The sequence below is a fragment of the Rhinopithecus bieti genome, unplaced genomic scaffold, assembly GCF_001698545.2.
Source record: "Rhinopithecus bieti isolate Rb0 unplaced genomic scaffold, ASM169854v2 scaffold_28580, whole genome shotgun sequence".
Taxonomy (NCBI): domain Eukaryota; kingdom Metazoa; phylum Chordata; class Mammalia; order Primates; family Cercopithecidae; genus Rhinopithecus; species Rhinopithecus bieti.
In genome coordinates this window covers 206,808-227,372 of record NW_016812457.1, presented here as the reverse complement: position 1 = coordinate 227,372, position 20,565 = coordinate 206,808, and the positions used below count along the sequence as shown (strand labels likewise).

Here is a 20,565-nt window from a genome sequence, read left to right as displayed (position 1 = left end):
ATGCCTCGCCCTGCTTCAGCTCTCGCTGGTCAGGCTGCAGCAGCTGACCAGCACCGATTGTCCGGCACTCCCTAGTGAGATGACCCCAGTACCTCAGTTGAAAATGCAGAAATCACCGGTCTTCTGTGTAGCTCGCGCTGGGAGTTGGAGACTGGAGCTGTTCCTATTCGGCCATCTTGCTCCGCCCCCCCCAGTTTCCTCATTAAAATGCTTTCCTTATAAGTAATTATACGTACTTGTCCCAGAATTTATGCTCAGAGATATTGATTGTATTTACAAGAATTATAGACACAAAAGATAAACAAATATTTGTTCATCAGAAGATCTGTTCAATTCATTATTGCACAGAAATAAATTAGAATTCTAGGAAGTAGTCCCCAAAGTAAGATAGATCTATTAACATTTGTGCTGCCATGGAAAGATCTTGGATCCATTTCAATACGTGATTATACTGACATGTTAGGGATGCCATAGCAATGTACCACAGCCGGGATGACATAAACAACAGAAATATATTGTCTCACAGTTTTGGAGTCTGGTAGTCAAAAAGCAAGGTGTATACAAGGTTGATTCCTTCTGAGGGCTGTGATGAAAAGCTGTATTCCAGGCCTCTCTCCTTGCCTTGTAGATGGTTGTCTTCAGTCCATATATGCTCACATTATCATCCTTCTACTCATATCTCTATGTCCAAATGTCCCCTTTTTAAAATGACTCCCATCATATTTGATTAGGGCCAGTATTAATAACCTCATTTTAACTTGATTGCCTCTGAAATAATCCTATCTCCAAATACTGTCACATTTTTAATTTCAAGGTAGAATTTTAGGGGAATGCAATTGAAACTATCATAGTGGCAAAGGCAAGTGGCATACTTATATGTATATCATTACTCATGTTTTGTTATATTTATACACACACATATATATGCATATATATTTATATATGTATATATATACACACATTACATTACCACATCTATCTTTTAAAAACTTGAAATTAGCTTTAAAAATTTACACACCACATTGTGGAAAGTTCTGAGTAGGGGGCTGATTTTTGGAGGAAATTTGCAGAGGAAAGAATTGTGATTTCTGTGTATTTTTATCATTTTTTTGCAACAATAATATATGCAGTATTTATTTGTAAGAAAAGCATTAAAGTAAGCCTAATACAAGGAAGAGGAGCAGTGTGGTAGTCAGATAAAGTAACAGTGAGCTAATGGAATGAAAACATTTCCTGAAATTTAAATGATTTAACACAACAAGTTTATTTTTGTGCATATAAATTCTGATTTTAGTTGGCAGCGTGTTACGAGCTGAATTATACCCCTGCCTCCAAATGCACACATACAAAGTCACTGCATTTAGAGATAGAGCCTTTGAAGAGGTAATTAAGGGAAAATGAGATTTTATGGTTAGGATCTTATTCAATATGACTGGTGTCTTCACAAGAAGAGGAGATTAGGATACAGACACATAGAAAAGGGACAAACATGTAAAAAGTCAGTGAGAACGTGGCGATCTGCAAGCCAAAGAGAGCCCGCAGAAGAATTCAAACCAGCCAACATCTTGATGTTGGATTTTTTAGTCTCTGGAAATGTGAATAAATACATTTCTATTGTTTAATCACACATCTGCATACCACTTCATCAAATTTCTTTGTCACCAATTTTCCAATCGTGCTTCTTCCAAATCCCTGACCACCCAGCCAAACCACTGGCTACAGCCTGTGCATAAGTATATCAGAGCAAAGTGCAAAACCAGGTGCACTGTTTGAAGTTCTGCCCACTTAGAAGTCCCTTCACCACTGTCCTTCAGGGATGTCCTAGAAAGGGACTGTAGTGCTGCAGCTGTCCACTTTTGGGCAGTGCCTGCATATCATGCAGAACCATCAGTGAACCAGGCTCTAGTTTTCTCTTCCTCCATCAACTGATCATAGGGAACTCCCCACAGGACCATCAGTGCAGGCTAGGGGAGAGAAGGCAGGGTGGCAGGCGTGGAGACCATGGACATTTGTGTCACTTCCTCATGTAACTTATTTGTGTCTTCAGGACCTGCTCAAGCCCAATAGCATATATACCATTTCCATTTGATGATGGAATGCTGCTGTGCATGACCCGCTTTATGGCTAGATGGGACAGAAAGCACCCAGTTCATGATAGGCAGTTCAGGTTGCATGGTGATTTGATGGCCTATAGTCAAATATTCAGTTTCCCCCAAAACCCAGTAACAGGCCAAGAGCTGTCTCTCAAAAGGAGAGTCGTTATCTGCAGAAGATGACAGGGCCTTGCTCCAAAATCCTAGAGGCCCCTGCTGTGATTCACCAATGGGGGCCTGCCAAAGGCTTCAAACAGCATCCCTATCTGCCACTGATACCTCAAGCACCATTGGATCTGCTGGGTCATACAGCCCGTGACAGAGCAGCTTGCACAGCAGCCTGGACCTGTTGCAGAGCCTTCTCCTGTTCCGAACCTCACTCAAAACTGGCAGCCTTTTGGGTCACTCGGTAAATGAACCGGAGTAACACACCCAAATGAGGAATGTGTTGTCTCCATAATCCCAATACCCCAATAGGCATTGTGCCTGTTTCTTGGAGGGGCCTCATGCAGCAACTTATCCTTCACCCTGTAAGGAATATCTCAACTGCCCCCACACCACTGCACCCCTAGAAATTTGACTGAGGTAGAAGGTCCCTGAATTTTAGTCAGATTATTTCCCATCCTCTGGCATGCAAATGTCTCACCAATAAGTCCAGTGTGTTTGCTACTTCTCACTCAATGGATCCAATCAGCATAATGCCATCAATGTAATCGACCAGTGTGATATATTGTGTAAGGAAAAATTGATCAAGTTCTCTCCTAATAAGATTATGACACAAAGCAGGAGAGTGGAGGTACCCCTGCGGTAGGACAGTAAAGGTATATTGCTGGCCATGCCAGCTGAAGGCAAATTGCGTCTGTTGGGCCTTATGGACAGGAATGGAGAAAAAGGCATTTGCCAAATCAATGGCTGCATCCCAGGTATCAGAAGACGTGTTAATTTGCTCAAGCAATGAAACTTCATCTGGTACAGCAGCTGCAGTTGGAATCACCACTTAGGTAAGCTTACAATAATCCAGTCATTCTCCAAGATCCATCTGTCTTCTGCACAGGTCAAATGGGAGAGTTGAACGGGGATGTGGTGGGAATCACCTGCATATTTCAGTTCCTCGATGGTGGTACTAATCTCCACAATCCCTCCAGGGATGCGATATTGTTTTTGATTTATTATTTTTCTAGGTAGAGGCAGCTGTAATGGCTTCCATTTGGCCTTTCCCTTCCCTTTATAATAACACTTCATAATAGCCTTTCCCTTCATAATGGCCCTCACCCTACCAGTCAGGGAGCCAATGTGGGGGTTCTGCCAGCTGCTAAGTATGTCTATGCCAATTATGCATTTTGGCCCTGGGAAAATGGCCACAGGATGAGTCCGGGGACCCACTGGACCCAATGTAAGTCGAACCTGAGCTAAATTTTTATTAATTATCTGGCCTCCAAAAGCCCCTACTTTAATTGGAGGACCAAATTGTCATTTTGGGTCCCCTGGAATCAATGTCAGCTCAGAGCCAGTGTCAGTAGTCCCGAAATGTCTAATTATTTCCCTTTTCCCAATGCACAGTTACCCTGGTAAAAGGTCAGAGGTGTCCTTGGGGAAGGATGGGAGAAAGATTAACAGCATAAATTGTTGATAGTATAGTGGAGTCCCTCCTCAAGGGGACCCAGCCTCCCCTTCATTCAGGAGGTTCTGGGTCTGCAAACTGGCTCAAGTCTAGAAATTGAGGGGCCGTTATTCTCTGTTTTTATAATTTGAATTAGTTTTTTGTCCACTTAACATGGAAGCTTTCTGCTTATATAAATTAAGTAGGAATGCAGTAGGCTTCCTATCAATTTCAGTTCTAGAAATACTGTGATTAATTAGCCAATGCCAGAGCTCTACAGGAGTCAAACTATTCTGATTGCTGCTTTGCCTCTATTGTCCATTATGGTAGCTATGCCCGTCTTGCCTTCGATGGTCGAGTGCTGCCACTTGGCCCCCGCACCTCAGGATCCAATTATTCCCATTGTATTTAAATTTTATAGTTGAGTAACTGCAATTCCCACTCTTAGATCTGGCATACAGAGAAGAGCAATCCCTACAGATCTCTTCAAAGATGTAAGTGCTGCCCTCACAAATCTGTTTCACAAAGCATTGGTCAAGGGCATATCTTCTGGACTCTCCCAGCCGGGATGAGTAGGTCTAAAATGACTAATCCACTCCAGCATCACAATTTCCCTAAGCATTTGGATCCCTTCCTCTACACTAAACCAAGGCAAGAAATCAGGCATTTCTAGATTACTCAGTGGGCCACTTTTAAATCCACGTTTCAGCTAACCAAGCAAGTATACTATGAGAACTTTTTTTTTTTTTTCTGAGGCAGAGTCTCACTCTGTCACCCAGGCTGGAGTGCAGTGGTGCGATCTCAGCTCACTGCAACCTCTGCCTCCCGGGTTCAAGCAATTCTGTACCTCAGCCTCCCGAGTAGCTGGGATTACATGTGCCCACCACCATGCCCAGCTAATTTTGTATTTTAGTAGAGACGGGGTTTCACCATCTTGGCCAGGCTGGTCTTGAACTCCTGACCTCATGATCCATCCGCCTCAGTCTTCCAAAGTGCTGGGACTACAGGCATGAGGCACTGTGCCTGGCCTTAGAACCTTTTTTTAACTCCCCAAGCTGCAACGTTAAATGCATAATCCCTACTTAGTAGGCCCAAATCAATAAATTCAGTCTGATTAAACTCTGTGTTCCTTCCACCATTATCTCACACCCTTAATATCCATTCCTATGCCTGTTCTCCAGATTTCTGTTTATATAAATTAAAAAACTTAAGCAGTTCTTTTCGAGTGTAGTGCACCCCCTCGTGGGTCATACTCTGAACTTCACTTCTAGGGGCCCGCCAGGACTTTAGCTTAGTTATAGGTCTAGAAACAAACAGGGGTGTTGGGGGTGGGTCCTGAGGAGAAGCAACATTATCTTGACTGGTAACTGCCTCAGATGAGGCCATCACTGTTGCCTCAGGAAGCACAGGGTTTATCTCCTTAGACAAAGGTGGAAATTTCAGCTCTTTCTCTACAGGAGATAAGACTCATACTCAGGGCAACCTCAGCAGATTTGAGGCTCAGTATCTGCTTCTGAAGCCAGAAGTTGGAATCCCTAAGTTCATCATTTTCTTTCAACCCTTTGTCCAGTGAATTTAGGAGCGACCAATCAACTTCATTATGTTCCTTGATTCCCCACATATGGTCAAAGATATTAAGTATAGGGTCACTAAACTTTTTTCTCATGAGCGGTCGATCAGGAGTGTCAAATGCATTTATTTTGCATAATTCTCTAAACAGTTCACACCAAAGCCTATCAGTGTTCTCCACACCATTAGAATTAGAGTCCTTAGCATTTTTGGGTCTAATCACGTTAAGCATCCAACTCCAGAAACCCCAAAACCAATGAAAGACCTCCATCTTTAATATTCTGTTTCTCTAGAACCACTCCTGGTACAAAAATCTGTATTACTCAGGGTTCTCTAGAGGGACAGAACTAATAGGATAGATGTATATATATAAAGGGGAGTGTATTATGGGGTTTATTAACTCCCATGATCGCGAGGTCCCACAATAGGCCATCTGCAAGCTGAGGAGCAAGGAAGCCAGTCCAAGTCCCAGTGCTGAAGAACTTGGAGTCCGATGTTAGAGGGCAGGAAGTGCCCAGCATGGGAAAAAGATGCAGGCTGGGAGGCTAAGCCAGTCTACCCTTTTCACATTCTTCTGCCTGCTTTTTATTCTGGTCCTACTGGCAGCTTGATTAGATTATGCCCACACAGATTAAAGGTGGGTCTGCCTTTCCCAGCCCACTGACTCAAATGTTAATCTCCTTTTACAACACCCTCACAGACACACCCAAGGGATCAATACTTTGCAGCCTTCAACCCAATCAAGTTGACACTCAGTATTAACCATCACACAATATAATCTCTTTAGACTGAGAATTCTGTCACTCCTTTTGGTATATGGTAAATATCCTACCATGAGAGACTCTAATACCCTCTATATGACTGAACATTCCTGAACAGCTGTACATGTGCCTATGGCACACTGCAAACCAAGATTTTCCTGTAGGGCAGGTACACAGAAAAGAGACAATGGAAGGATGGTTAACCATAATTTTCTTTTCTCATCAGAGCTAGCCTGTCTGTCAAGGAACCTTTGTCACCTCCTAAGCAGTATTAAGGATTTTGTTATTGCTCTGTTTTCAGAAATTCCGCTCCTTGTAATTTATTTACAAAGTGATTTCCAAAATTGTATCTCATATACCAAGTTTATGAAGGAAGCTTTGCTTTTTGACCACCTAGTGTAGCTCATTCATTTGTGTATCTCTTCAGTGGCCTGCTTCAAATAATGCTACCACAAATACCATATATTAAAATCCTAATACAAATATCAAATATTAGGATGATCTCAAAAACTCTATTTCTTACCCTAGGATTACATCCTTAGAACCAGTATATTATGTGGCAAATCAGATTCTACTCAGCACCCTATGTGGGAGTATTTTGAGAGTGTGTTGAAGATGCCCAGGATAGATATGGAATTGTCACTATCCAAACTGAAAATTTACATCAAAGTGCTGTTATCGCACAGGAGCCGGGGGATATGGATGGATCAGTCAGGGAACTTCTGTGGGGATGAGGAGGCGTCTATGTCAGAGGAAGGACTGCTGATTCTGGGCTGTTACACTGGAAGCAGGGCACAGCCTTCACAGAGAGATTGTAGGGATGAGCTGGTCAGCAGGACAGGTTCCAGAGTTGCTCAGGAGAGCACACAGGAGAGACAAGGAGGGTGCTGCAAAGTAGGAAAGTGCGGAGGCTGGACAGAACTGCTGGCACCTGGACAGAGTCAGCTCTCTAGAAACCTAGGGCTCAGAATAGGAGTTCCTTAGGTAAATAAAGTCCACAACGATCCCCACATTGCATTTATTCTCATTGTCACCTTACTTCTCTAGTCCTATCTGAATATCTTGGCCACAGGGTTCATCTTTATGTCACCTGAAAAATGTTAAGAATTGTGAAGAGAAGTAGCTTAACAGGCAAAGACCTTCCTGAGGCTGGGAGGAGTGGAGACAGTATGTGCCTAGATCAATTCACAACAGGTTTCATGTTCCAGCCCTGGCACATTCTAGCCATGTGAACTTGGAGGAATTCATTAAGCACTATGAGACTCAGGTTCTTCATCTGGGTAAAATGGGTTGGATAAGTCCTTTATTGTAGATGTTCTGGAATGTACGTAATGTGAATAAAACACCTGTCACAGTGACTGGCATGTATTGGAATTTTATTAATGGCAGTCGTTATCAATAGAATTAAAACTTCAAAGTCTACCACTGTCTTTTATGAAAAATTTAGCTCTTGTTTTTGTTATATGAAACATCTCAGAGAAGATGTAGGTGAATATGTCATGAAATACCAACTCAACCAAAATTTCAGCTTCATAAATACAACTCAGTACATTTTCATTCTGAAATAATATATTATATAACATGGGTAAGGGGTGAATTCCCCAGGTGGAATGCAGCTCAAAGATCCTAGAATTTGAATCAAAGATTGACTCCTTTTCACCTTTCCCTTTGCTCACACATCCAAATCACTATTTATATTTATCCTCCACTAAAAATCTAGCCCTTGCTTACAGTTGCCCACATTACATTCAAAATAACCGAATTAAATGTCCTTTCAATGGAATGGGCTCTGGCTCTCCCAGGCTAGGAAAATGAATGCCAGCCTAGAAACTTCTGGGAAGCATTTCAAGGAATTATCGCCTTATTTCTCAGGAAACCCTTGCAAATGATGGGTATCAATCACCTAGTCTTTGCACTGTGTTCAAGCTCCCCAGTTTGAGAGCTGCAAGACACCTTCCATTAATTCACCATGTGGAAACTCCTCTCTGCCTCATCCTCCACCCAGAAGGAACTGCTCAGAGAAGTTTTCCATTGCAGGCTTTTCTCTCACCTTCTGAGAGTCTGGCCCCTGCCATCACCCAGCTTCATAACAATCAGCTGCCACAGAAGCATCTGCAGTTTCCTGAAAGTACCTTAGCTCAGGGACTTTATACTTGACGACTCCATCTGGAGTCTCACCTCCCCACTCTTTGTAAACTTATGATTGTAGAGAGCATCTTACCACCTTCTTGACATGGCTTCTGCTCCTAGATTCTACTGTTTTATAGGTAAGGCATAACTCTTGCTTTTCACTGTATGCCCACTACTAAGAGTCCCCTCCGCAAGCAAATGCTCACAGAATATTAGGCAAATAAAGCAGTCAGAGATGCTTTTATTTATTAACATTTAATTTCTGCTACTTTCTTGAATGAGCTAAGAAAAGCCAGGTCTATTTCTTTAATTTTCAATAACAACAGACTAAGCAGGATAAGCAAATGTAACTATTCACCATCCTTTATTTTGTTCCACTATTTAACTGCTGAGTTCTTACACATTTTCAAGAAAATTCCTAGTGCAATACCATGTTATCCTGTTACAGATCACAACATAAGAGACAAACTTTTTCCAATTTTTTTTTACAAAATATCAGACTGTTACTCTTAAACTAGATAAACAGCAATACATATGTGACTAATATTTATAAAATAATATTCTGAAGCTAATTCAACCTACTGTTAAAAGGAAAATCATTCAAAAAGTACACAAAAGGAAAAGAGGTAAATCTCCATCTCTCCCATAGGGAACAGAAATGCGAAGAACACTGTTGTTCCCTCAAGCCCACCTGGGCCCTCCACTACCTAGTACCTCAACTGCCCTCTTCAAACACAGAGGTAAGAAACTGCCCTAGACTTCACTCAAGACAGGAGAAGATTTTGGAGATGCCACGGAACCTTGCACTGGCCATGGCAGTAGCATCATTTTTGGTGTCAATTATGGCCTGGGCTCTGTCTTCCACATCTTTCAAAGCATCCTTGGAGGAGGTTGGAAAGGAACTAGGGATGGTATTGTTTTGCATGGCCAAAATCTCATTACTTTCTTCTTGCTAGTTTCTGAATGGGCTCTAGGACCCCACAGGAATTCATAAGTAGAAGAGCACTACTGGGCACATGCCGATACTCCAGGTAATGTCCCTGCACTCAAACTTTAGTGGCGAGCTCCCTGGGCTCCCCACAGATGAAGTCCACCCTCTGAGCATACACCCCTATTGCATTCAGCACTTCCCAGATGACCTCCTCAGACGCACAGTTGCCCTTAATGAAGATCAAACTCAGAATAAGAATCAGGAGGTGGTTCGGGGCATGCCCTGCTCATCACTCAGACTCCCCTCACAGCTGAGCTCTAATGTGTTTACAAAGACATAGGAGTCATCGGGGTCCACTTCTCTCAGGGAAATGCCAAAAAGAATCTCTATGAACTCACGGGCTTTCCTGAAGATCATAGGAAAGTAGCCCATGTACCTGTTGATGACATTCGTCACCATCTCTGCTTTTGTGACCGGCTGTTGGTTTGATATCTGAGGAGAAGAAACTGTACCACCTCGTCCACCTTTTCATCCAGTGTATAAATGAACAAGGACTCACCATCTGTCAGGCTGTGCCGGGTACTTGTATCTTCATCTTCTTGGCTGCTGGGCTCTTCATTGAATGGGCTCCATAAAGTGGAGGAGGAGCAGAAGGACAGGGAACACTGGAGAGGACCCTGGGGAGGACTCTCAGGAGGATTCTGGGGAACAGGCAGCATCCCAGCAGACAGCTTCTCCTTCTCCTCATGAGCACCAAGAATCAGAGTAGAGGATGAGGAGGAGGAGGAGGAAGAGAAGAAACAGTAGGAGAAGGAGGAAGAAGAAGAGAAGGAAGAAGTGGGGAATAATAAGTAGAAAGAGGAAGAGGAAATGGAGTAGGCTTTCTCCTCTTCCTCATCTGTAGAATCCTGTGCATCTACCAAGTTCTCTATCACAATTCGGTTCTGGAAGTCTTCCTCAAAGTTGCGGCTAGGAACATTTCAAAACAAAGGTAAAACGTCTTCCTCAGGAGCAGAAGGTAAATGTGTGGGCAGGGATGTGGATGATGGGATCCAACAGGCCTGAGGAGAGAGGAACACTGCAATTGGCCTCAAGTGTGAAACTCACCCATGATGGCTCTGATAAAGGCCGGCTTACAGCTCTTCTTCTCTTACGGTGGTGCTCTAGGGCCTCACAGGTCGCCTGTCTTCCTAGGGGCTTTGCCTCCTGGGAACCTGTAGGAGGACGTGAGAAAGCACCTCAGGGCACAGCTGGCAGGCAGAGCCTGAGGCACCAGGAATGGCAGGAGTTGGCAATGGCCAGGTGCTGCCAGGTCTGCTCTGTTTGTGGGGGTAGGGCCCTTGGTACACAGTCAGGGTGTGCACTCACTTTGACTCCTGATTTTGCCTGGGCCTCCTCTGCGGTGCTGGTTTTAGGAAGTGTGCCTCAGACCCAGATCTTCAACTGCTGGTTCCTGGAGCACCTGCAAGACGAAGTGAGGGAGCCCCTCAGGCTAAAGAGTGCAAGCAGAGCCTTGGGCCTCCCAGGGCTGACAGCTGGGGCTGGCCAGACACCCAGAACCCCACAGTTCTGGACTGCATGGTACCATCAGAATTTAATTAGCATCCTCACCTTTTCTTAGACAGGGTCATGTCCCTACCACTCTTCTGGCCTCAGCCAAAATCTCAGGGCAAACTCCACATCCCTGAGAGCAGTGGGAGGTGGTGAGGTGGCAGCCGCCTCCCAGCACTCTACCACGGAGGCAATCGGGGTGGCCTCATGTCTGTTCTGATGCACATGTGACTCCTCAGTCCTCACTCTTATCCCCAGCAGGCCCTGGGAATCTTCCCTCTGCCAGCCGGAAGTTGGTCCCTGTGCTGACTTGCCATGGGACCCTCAGACCAAGGCCTTCCCTTTCCCTACACCCCTCACCCACCAATGAGAGGGCTGTCGCTCAGCCTGAGCTGACTGGGGAACTTTACGAGGGCTGATATGGAGGAGCAGGGTGGGAATCTCTGGATCTGTCCTCTGAGGTGGCAGTTCCCTTTGTCTTCCTCAAAGTCTTCCTATTTATTCCCTAGAGGGCCAGCACCTCCCCCCTTCTTCTGTCATGAGGACGTGTCCCTCAGCCCTTGGTTGCCCTCTTTCTGTCTATGACCTACACTCTCACAGCAGGTACAGGGCAGGCAAGAGCTGCCTCTTTCTGTGGTGCGAGGTCCCTCAGTTCTCCCTTAGGGCCCTTACCTTGAGGATTGGCTGGTTCCAAGAGTCTTCTGTCTGCTGATCTCAATTGAGCCTTCTCACAAAATGCCTCAAATACTTCAGACTCCCAGGATGCAAGTTGGGAAAGCACATCCTGCAACCCTGCCAGAACTGACCAGGGATGACAGCAGGGGCAGCGTGGGGCTAGGTCTCCTCTCTATGGAGGAACCACCCCTCACCTCTCTACCTCCTTCCCACACTTTCCTGACCACCTACCGGCCCTTCTCCACCCCTTCCTACCCATCACCTGGGCCCCCTCCACCCCTTCCTGCCTACCTCCCTGACCCTTTCCACCCCTTCCTGCCCACCTCTCAGTACCCCTCCATCTTTTCCTGCTCACTTCAAGCCCCTCATCCATATTTCCCTGCCCACCTCCCCACATCCTTTTTCAGGGCTGACAGCAGGGAGTGGCAGGGTGCAGCCTGTGCCTCCCCTCCATGTTGGAAGGTCACTGTCCTTCCACAGAGTTCTCTTCTCATTGAGTGGCCAGTCCTGGGGTTCCTCCCTCTGCTTAACTGAAACTGCCCTCCTCAGAGAAAACCTCCCCTCCAGCAGACTCCCAAAATGGAAGTCAGAAAGTTGTCATCTGGGGACCCTGATGGGCTCCTCCAGAGCTGGCAGCAGGCACAGGGACAGGACAGGGGGCACTACTAGTCGTGGGTGTTCCCTTCCTGCCTTCCTGAGAGGCTGTGCCTGGACTCCTGAAACGGCCTGGGCTGCCTGTCTCTGTGCATCTGAGTCTTTCACCTCCGAATAAGCCCCTCCCATCCCTGAGACCTGCAAGGTAGAAGAGAGGGAGAATCCCATCCACCCACAGTGGGACCTCCTAGGCCCCAGGCAGGACTCTGGTGTCCTTTTTCTGAAATGGTGAGGGCAGGACTCTGTTTTCCTGCAGTTATTCCTGACATGGCCTGGGAGCCCTTCCCTTGCTCTCCAGACACTTTGTTCTTCAGATCAAGGTTCCCATTTCCATGAGACGCCCCCCAAGACGAAGTGAAAAGCGCCAGCATCCCTGACTGAGGGCCCTGCCCAAGGCCTCCCAGGGTGAAAACAGGGACTGGATTTGTGTGTCCTTCTGTTTCTTGGGAGGGATGCCTCATCAGTCCTTCCTCTGTGTCATCGTAGGGATGCCTAGAAGGGCCTGAGTCCCTTCCCCTCTCATGATCTGAAGTGAGACTCACCTGAGCACAGCCTTCTCCTCTTTCTGTCCTCTGAGATGTCAGGGGGACGTCACAGTGGGCCACCATGCCCCAGGGCCTCCCAGGACTGGCAGTAGTAGTGGAGCTGGATTCTGTGGATCCTCCTCTTTGTGGGCAGGGAGTCTCTGCAGTTCTCTCACAGGCCTCATGTGAATACTGGCTGGTCCTGGGTCTCCCTGTGCTTCTCATGATGACAGTATAACATACGGCAAAAAATAATGTAACTTTACCCTGAATAAAGCTAAAAAGCACCACGATGCCACGGTAATCAAGTTAATATCATCAGTGACAAATTATGTTGGTACTATGTGCTATCAGTATGATATGATAAGAATAGCACTTCACCTGTCTGTTCATCCTTCCAGGAAACATAACCTACATCAAATAATGACAAAAAAAATCACATAAATCCCAATCAAAGTCAATCTTACAAAATGCCTAACCACACGAAACTGTCAAAAGTGTCAATGTTTTCAAAGTCGAAAAATGTCTCAATCAACCGGTACAGCCAAAGGGCATCTAAGGAACATGATAACTAATAGCAATGGAGTATCTTCAGGGGATCCTGGGATAGAAAACAGAATTTCGTGAAAAGTAAGAAAATGTGACTGAAGTATGTTCAATAATAAATAAATAATATTTGTTAAAAACAATGTATAAATACTGGTTCATTAGTTTTAGGAAACCTTACCAAGGTAAGATGTTACTAACAGGAGGAATTGAGTGCGGAACATATGATAACTTTCTTATTATTGTTGTAATTTTCTTGTAAATCTAAAATTATTTAAACACAAAGTTTATCAAATATGAAAAATGTTACCAAACTAGATAAAAGGATATGCATGAGACACCTATAACAGATATATCTTTTAAGGAAATGTTGAAAGCCTCTAGTTTGAACTTGAGACCTAACCTAGAGTTTCTGCTACAAGTATTTCTATTACTTCTTATACTAGAGGTAGTAGCAAGTACAGTAATCCAAAGAGGAATAAATGAAGGAATGAGGATTGGCCAGTTGGAAACAAAGCTTTTGTGATTAATGGATGATTAGACTGTGCATGAAAAGAATCCAAAACAACTAAAGATAATTTATTCAATATATAATAGTATATCAGTTTGCTAGTATAAGGTCAATATTCGAAAGAATATCAACTTCATTTTTTGTCAGGGAAAGAGTATGAAAATGAAAGTAAAGAATATATAATTTTAACCTATAGTACCAAAATATCAATTATCTTAGGAAAATAATTTCACCAAAAACATTTTAACCAAATAAGACTGGGAGGCAGCTGATGGCTGGTTAAAATATTTTTTGGTTAAAAAAGCTTAACCAAAAAATTTTACAGACAAAATATTAAAATGCTGTTGAGGCATATTAACAAAGTCCTACCTGAACATAAAATAAAATAAATTCATGGGCATGAATATTCAATATTTTAAATATGTTGATTCTTCCCAAAAAGGAATCTACAGATTGATTGCAATCCTAAATCAAAACTGCCAAAGGACTTTGGACCTGAAGGCATGTGAGAATCACCTGATTCTAAAATATAAAGACATGCAAATGGACAAGCATAGTCAATATACACTTGAAAAAGAGTCATTTGTCTACCAGATAGTAAGAATTACAAAGCTACTATAGTGAAGAGTTTGAGATTTGGGTGCAGAGATAGACCAAAGGAACTGAATGGAGAGTTCTGAAAAACAAAACCAACAAAACATGTATAAACATGTGCTAAAACTTGCAGCTTTAGAGCAGGAGAGAGTCTTCTTGAAATAAGTGTCAGTGGAACAACAGAATATCCATACAAAAAACCTAACTTAAGTGGAACTCTTTTCATATTAAACAGAGAAAACAATTACAGGGAAATTCAAAACCTACCTTAAAATGTTTATTATAAAAAAACTGCAAAAATACACAGACATACTCAGAATAAGAAGTCTTTGTATAAATTATCTTTACGCAAGTTCGCAGTATAAGTAAATTAGAGCATCAGTAAGCCTGGATTTGAAAGCACTGAAAGAGGCTGGGGTCTTTGGTCACTTCAGTACCAGGGGGAAGTAAGATGATAAGAGTCAAAGAGGAGCACAGGAAATAGCATCTACGTCTGCCCCCTTGTTTCAGCCATAAAAGGCCTGACTGCTTTCATGAACCTTTGCTTCCTGAGAGCAAGACTTGAAATCTCAATAGTGGCTGGGGGAAGGCCACTTGGGACAATGCTGTATTAATTCCCTCTCCTACTTGGCCAGTGCTTCTGCTTACCTCTGGAACTCTGTGGATCCAAGAAATATAACGTGAACAGTTCTACTCCAGAAAGTCATGAACAGGGGATGTTGTGTTGATGACAGAAACCTGACCACATCCAAAAACAGTTTACTGACTTAGAGGCAGTACTAGTTTGCCCAAATGTGATGGGAATAGAGGTTTATTTTCCTCTCCATATAGATAGGAGACTCACATACTTCCTTTCAGCTGTTCTTACTCCTGACAAGACCCTCAGCAGGATTCAGGAACCCTGAGATTCCAAAAAACGTTGACTTGTGGCTTTGCCAGAGACTTCCCTGAGGGTTGGGGCCCATTTTATTGACTATGGTCAGGATCAGCTCAGTCGTTTATGAGCTAACTTCCTTCTTCAGCTTTGGCTCAGGGTCCCAGGGGTAGTGGGCCTCTGCTCATAGCCAGGATTGGTGGATCAAACCTCAGCGCTCAAGGTGGAAACCCACAGACAAGGAAGCTCTTCTCCCAGACTGGGAGGCAGCTGGTGTGTAAATTCCAGCTCTGGCTCCATGTCCTTGGGAATTATCCTCATGGAGCTTTTCTTCTGAGGTCCCAAGAAGGGAGCATTAGTTATGGATAGTAAAAAGAAAATGGCAGCCTATCCTTTTACCTCCTGGCATTGGAAATAAATCTCCTGTCCAGAAGAGAGAGGGACTAACGTTCTTGGGATTGAATCAATGGGGAGTGTCAGGGACCTTTTAAAGGAGTGAACATAACCATTTTCCTAACATGCCCCAAATGACTCACCTTCAGTTCCTTATTCTCACTTAGATTCAGCCTTCAAAGAACATGCCGCCTCTGTCACTAAAGATTTACCATAGTTGCCATGAATGTAGATTTTTTTGCACACAGGTTTGGGGGAGGGGAGGGCATTCCCTGATTTCAAGGAAGAAGGAGCATTTGTGTGTGGTTCAGAGAGGTTATAAAATACACATGAGGGCTGACAACTTATTAAAAAATAATAGCTCAATGTGACTTTTTTGCTATAGGTGGCACATTTTTTGATATACTTGATGCCTCCCTTTCTCTCAATTTTTATCACATCCAAGAGCAGCATCTGTTACCCCAACCTCTAAAACCCATGTGAAGTCCCTCCACTTCAATTGATCTCCATTACTAACTCTGTGGCTCATCTCTCACCTAGACTAAGACAAACCCTTTTTTGCTGGTGCCTCTCCTTTTACATTTAATCCTGTAAAATCCATTCTTTTCTTGGCATCCTTTTGAAAACCCAGTGCATGGCTGATTTTTAAAACTTTGTATACATCAGCGTTCACTATAATGAACATTTTTATTTATCGTAGCAAATACAGAGTCTTACATCTACCACTAAAATGTCATAGAGATCCCTTCTTTTAGCCAAAAATTTCTCTTGCTTCACCTCGATAGTCAACCACCATCCTCTACCCAAATCCCAGCAACAATAGTGTGTTTAGCGCATTTTCTTTATCTACTTTATCATTTCCAGATTTAAAATGCATAGAATCATACAATCCTGTTTCTATAGTGACTATATTTTTTTTCCAATTAAAATAAGCAATGACTAAGAGTACCTGTTCTTCAGCCTCCTGTTGAGTGTTTGAAATTTTCAGTTGTTTTGATTTTAGCCACTCTAAAAGGTGTGTAGTGGTATCTTGTTTTACTTTGTAATTCCCTAGTGACATATGATGCTAATCATCTTTTTACATTATTATTTGCAATGTGTATATATTCTTTGGTGTAGTGTATATCTATTCAGATCTTTTGTCCATTTTTATTGGATTGCTTTCTTATTATTGAGTTGAGGGTTCTGAATATATTTTGATACACATCTTTAGTCAGATTTTTTTGCAAAACTTTTATCCTTGTTTCTCATTTTTCCTTTCATTCTCTTAACAGAATTTTTTTCATTTTTATGAAGCCAAACTTATCAATTTTTTCTTTCATAGATGCTCCTTTTGGGTTGTATCTAAAGTTTTCTCAAACCATAGTCACTTGGGTTTTCTCCTATGGTATCTTCTATGTGTTTCATAGGTTTTTAAAATTTTATTTTCATATTTAGGTCTGTGATTGAATTTATGTTAGCTTTTGTGAAGAGTTTAAGGTCTGTGCCTAGCTTCATTTTCTCCATGTGGATGTCCATTTGTTCTGGTATAATTGACTGAAAAGATTATTCTTAATTGAAATGCCTCTGATTCCTTGTCAAAAGTTGATTGACTATATTTCTGTAGGTCTATTTCTGGGCTATATATTGCATTTCCTTGACCTTTTTGTCTATTATTTCTTTAATATCACACTGTCTCAATTACTGTAACTTTATAGTAAGACCTGAAGTTGGGAAGTGTTAGTCTTCCAACTTTCTTCTTCTTTAATATTGTGTTGGCTAATCTTAGTCTTCTACATTTCCACATAAAACATATTTTAGTCCTTAAAATAAGTTTGGTGATATCCACAAAATAACTTGCTAGGATTTTGATTGGGATTGTAGGCAATAGATCAAGTTAGAATTGACATCTTGACAATAATGAGCTTTTCTATCCTTGAAAATTGAATATCCCTTCATTACATTCATCAGAGTCTTATAGTTTTCTTTATACAGACCTTGTGCCTACTGTGTTAGGTTTGTAAAACAATTTTTAAAAGATAATGAAGTTGGAGGAATCACACAACTCAATTATGTTATATACTATTGACAGAGCAGGAGCACTGTCATCTGGGACAAACACCGCCCCTTTAAGTTCCAGCTCCCTTTCTAGCCTCATGCATTTCAAGGAAATCACTTCTCTTTTAACAACAAGCAGCCAGAAAGAGCAGACAGTAAAACACAGATAAAGCAGCTTGGGTATGGGTGTTGGGGTGGTGGTGGAGGTGGTAGGAGTATCTTAGGTAACTGCCAAACTTCACCCTCATACAATGGGCCCCAGTAAAACAGTGGGCCTTAATAAGCACATTCCTTTCCCTTCAGGTGCACTAAGACTGGGAAGCTAAAAGCAGACTCAGGGAGTATGCCTGCAGCTGCAGGAAGAGGTATGGGAACAGATACAAAACTGTCCCTCCCAGATAAGCACAACACAAAAGCAGTCCAAGCCTCTGATAAACTCTCCTGCCCTAAATCCTTAAAAATTCTTAGTCTGTAAGAAGTCTGTAAGAAAGTCTGTAAGAAAGAGTGCCTCTCACCTAACTTGGCTAGAAGCTCCTCTCAGGTTTGTTTTCCCTAAAACAAACGTGCCTTGACTGTCAAGCCACCTTTTGTATTTCTTTCCTTTTTCTTTAATTCTTACATTTGGTCCCAAAACCTGGGATGGGTGTTGGGGGCAAAGGCTCTCTTGCAACCCAAGAAGTAGTGGGCAATGGCAGCTCATCCTGAGTTAACTCCTAGATCCTGAGAGTCTCTAGCCACCCACTCCATCTTTTCTCTCACTTCACTTTTCAAGTGATTTGCATGAGAAGGACAACTAACCTGAAGGGGACTGTGAGACTCAGGCCGGGGCTACTCCCCAGTGGACCCTCAAAACCCTCAGGTCTCAAGAATCCACCACCAACCACCTGCAATGGGTATTTCACTCCCTAACCCTTGCTCCCTCTTCCTTCTTCCTCCCTCTTTCTTTTTCTCTCTCTCTCTCATGTGGCTCCAGTCTGGGAGGCCCTTTACCAATTCCAACCCGAACATCCAACATCGGACACTAATTCAGCCAGCTGACAAAATTTGCCTTCTCGTGGCTTTCTCCTGGTATCAGAGAAAGTCTGGCCTGCCATCCTGGTCCTCAGAGGACCAGTGGGACTAAGCTAGAGGAAATCTTGGGGATGTGCAGTTTCTTCTCAGAATAACCGTCCTCTTTTGGAAAGAGGATTCTGGGTCTCTGTCTTCTGTCTGGGCATGCCTCGAACAAAACAGATACCCTCGGCCTCCTCTTACCAGTCCACGTGGGTCACAAACAACCCCACATTCCTATGTCCTCCCCTCTGGCCTGTCGTCTTGGCAACCTCACCAAATTTGGCTTACGGGGACCCTAAAGCACAAGCATTTAATTTTCTACTGTAACACGGCTTGGCCCCAGTACAGATTAGATAATGACAGTCGATGGCCCAAAAATGAAACCTTTAACTTTCAAACTCTCAGGGACCTTACCAACTTTATAACGAGGAATGGCAAATGGCAAGAGGTTGTCTATTTTCAGGCATTTTTCTACCTTAAATCCTGACCCTCCCTATGTCAAGCTTTCACCCCTCATAAAATCCTTCTTCTTAATAAAACCCTCCCCAGGTCTCTCCTTCCTCTGAAACCCCTTCCTCCAAAATTCCTTTCAACCCTGCAGATGAACTCCTTCTGTATTCTCAATCCCCTGCACCACTCATTGCCCGTGCGAACCCTCTGCCCCAGCAGCCCATCCTATACCCAAGACTTTAGCCCCTAGCCTCACCCCTCCTACTTCTCCACCTGTTACCCGTTCAAAAACTACTCCCGCCAGTCAAACAACCTCTGCCATTCTCCCTCTCTGGGGAGTGGCTAGAGTTAAAGGCATTGCTCACGTTCATGTCCCTTTCTCCATGTCTAATCTGTCACAAATCAAACAGCATCTGGATTCTTTCTCTGAAAATCCCTCTCCTTTTCACAGGGAATTCCTGCACATAACCTAATCCTTTAATTTAACTTGGCATAATATTTATATAATTCTAACCTCTGCCTGTTAAAAAAAAGAGTGCTTAGCTTAATTAAAATGGATATCCAAGCTATAATTATATTCAAAAGACCTTTATCTTTTTCTCTTCACAAATCTTGTTTTCCTGGAAAAGGTTTTCCCTCAGTCATCTGAACTACTTTTCTCCACTCTGTCTTGCCTCATTCCTGGTGCATGCATAAGAAACCCTAAAATGACTTCTGGTGGCCTGGGACTCCTTGAGAAAACAGAAAAGTCACCACAAATCTCGTTTTGGAAAAAATCTGTTTTCCTTATGGAATCTCTGGAATTAGATGTAAATAAGTACCTCTCGAAATCTGTCTTTGTCTTCCATCTATGCTTGTTTATTAGGCCCTGGAAACTGTATTCCTAGCCCTGTTCTTAAAGGGCTTTACCTGAAGGCCAATAATCCAATTGGGAAATTACCAAAGAAAAAATCTTATAACTACTGGATCTTGTTCTGTTGTCTGTATGGTTATATATGTGTTATGTGTGCAAGGTCTATTTAAAAAAAGCTCTAATTAATTGGCCTAAGAAAAATAAGTGCTGAAATCAAACATCTTTAAGGCAAAAATAAAAGTTGTGGTATCTTTCAGTTCACCTAACTTTAATATTTAAAAATAAAAACAGTCTTAGAAATTATTGGTAAAATACTAATGTCTTCAAGGTGTAAAAATGTGGTCTACATTATGTTGGTCAGCTACTAGGGTTGTTAAATGTTTTAAGGTTGTAACCTGCTTCTTTAGCCTTTAAAAACTGTCAACTTGCCTGTGTCACAATTGGTAAGGCCAGAAAGGTATGGAAGTAACCATGCCCCTAACTATGCTGGAAAAAGTCCAACTTCATCTGCATCTAGCACACAATTTTAAAACCTTCACAGGTTATACATTAAAGTTAAAATTGCTAAAAGTTACCATCATAACATGTAATTAAAGCTACTAAACATGTATTTGCATTTAAGGTGTATAAAAACAGCAAGAAAGTGTTTTTAGTTAAAAATTATAAGAAGGTATAAAAATATACATTTTTCTTAAGAATAAAAAAATTGTCTTAAAATTAAATAAAATAAAGTGAATGGTTTCAGCAAATTATAAAAACATTGTAG

At 42.7% G+C, this 20,565-nt stretch overlaps 1 pseudogene; it reads right to left on the bottom strand.

Annotated features, from left to right (window-relative positions):
* The window catches only part of LOC108544988 (melanoma-associated antigen C3-like), a 66,964-nt pseudogene that overhangs the window by 8,867 nt on the left and 37,532 nt on the right, over positions 1–20,565 (bottom strand).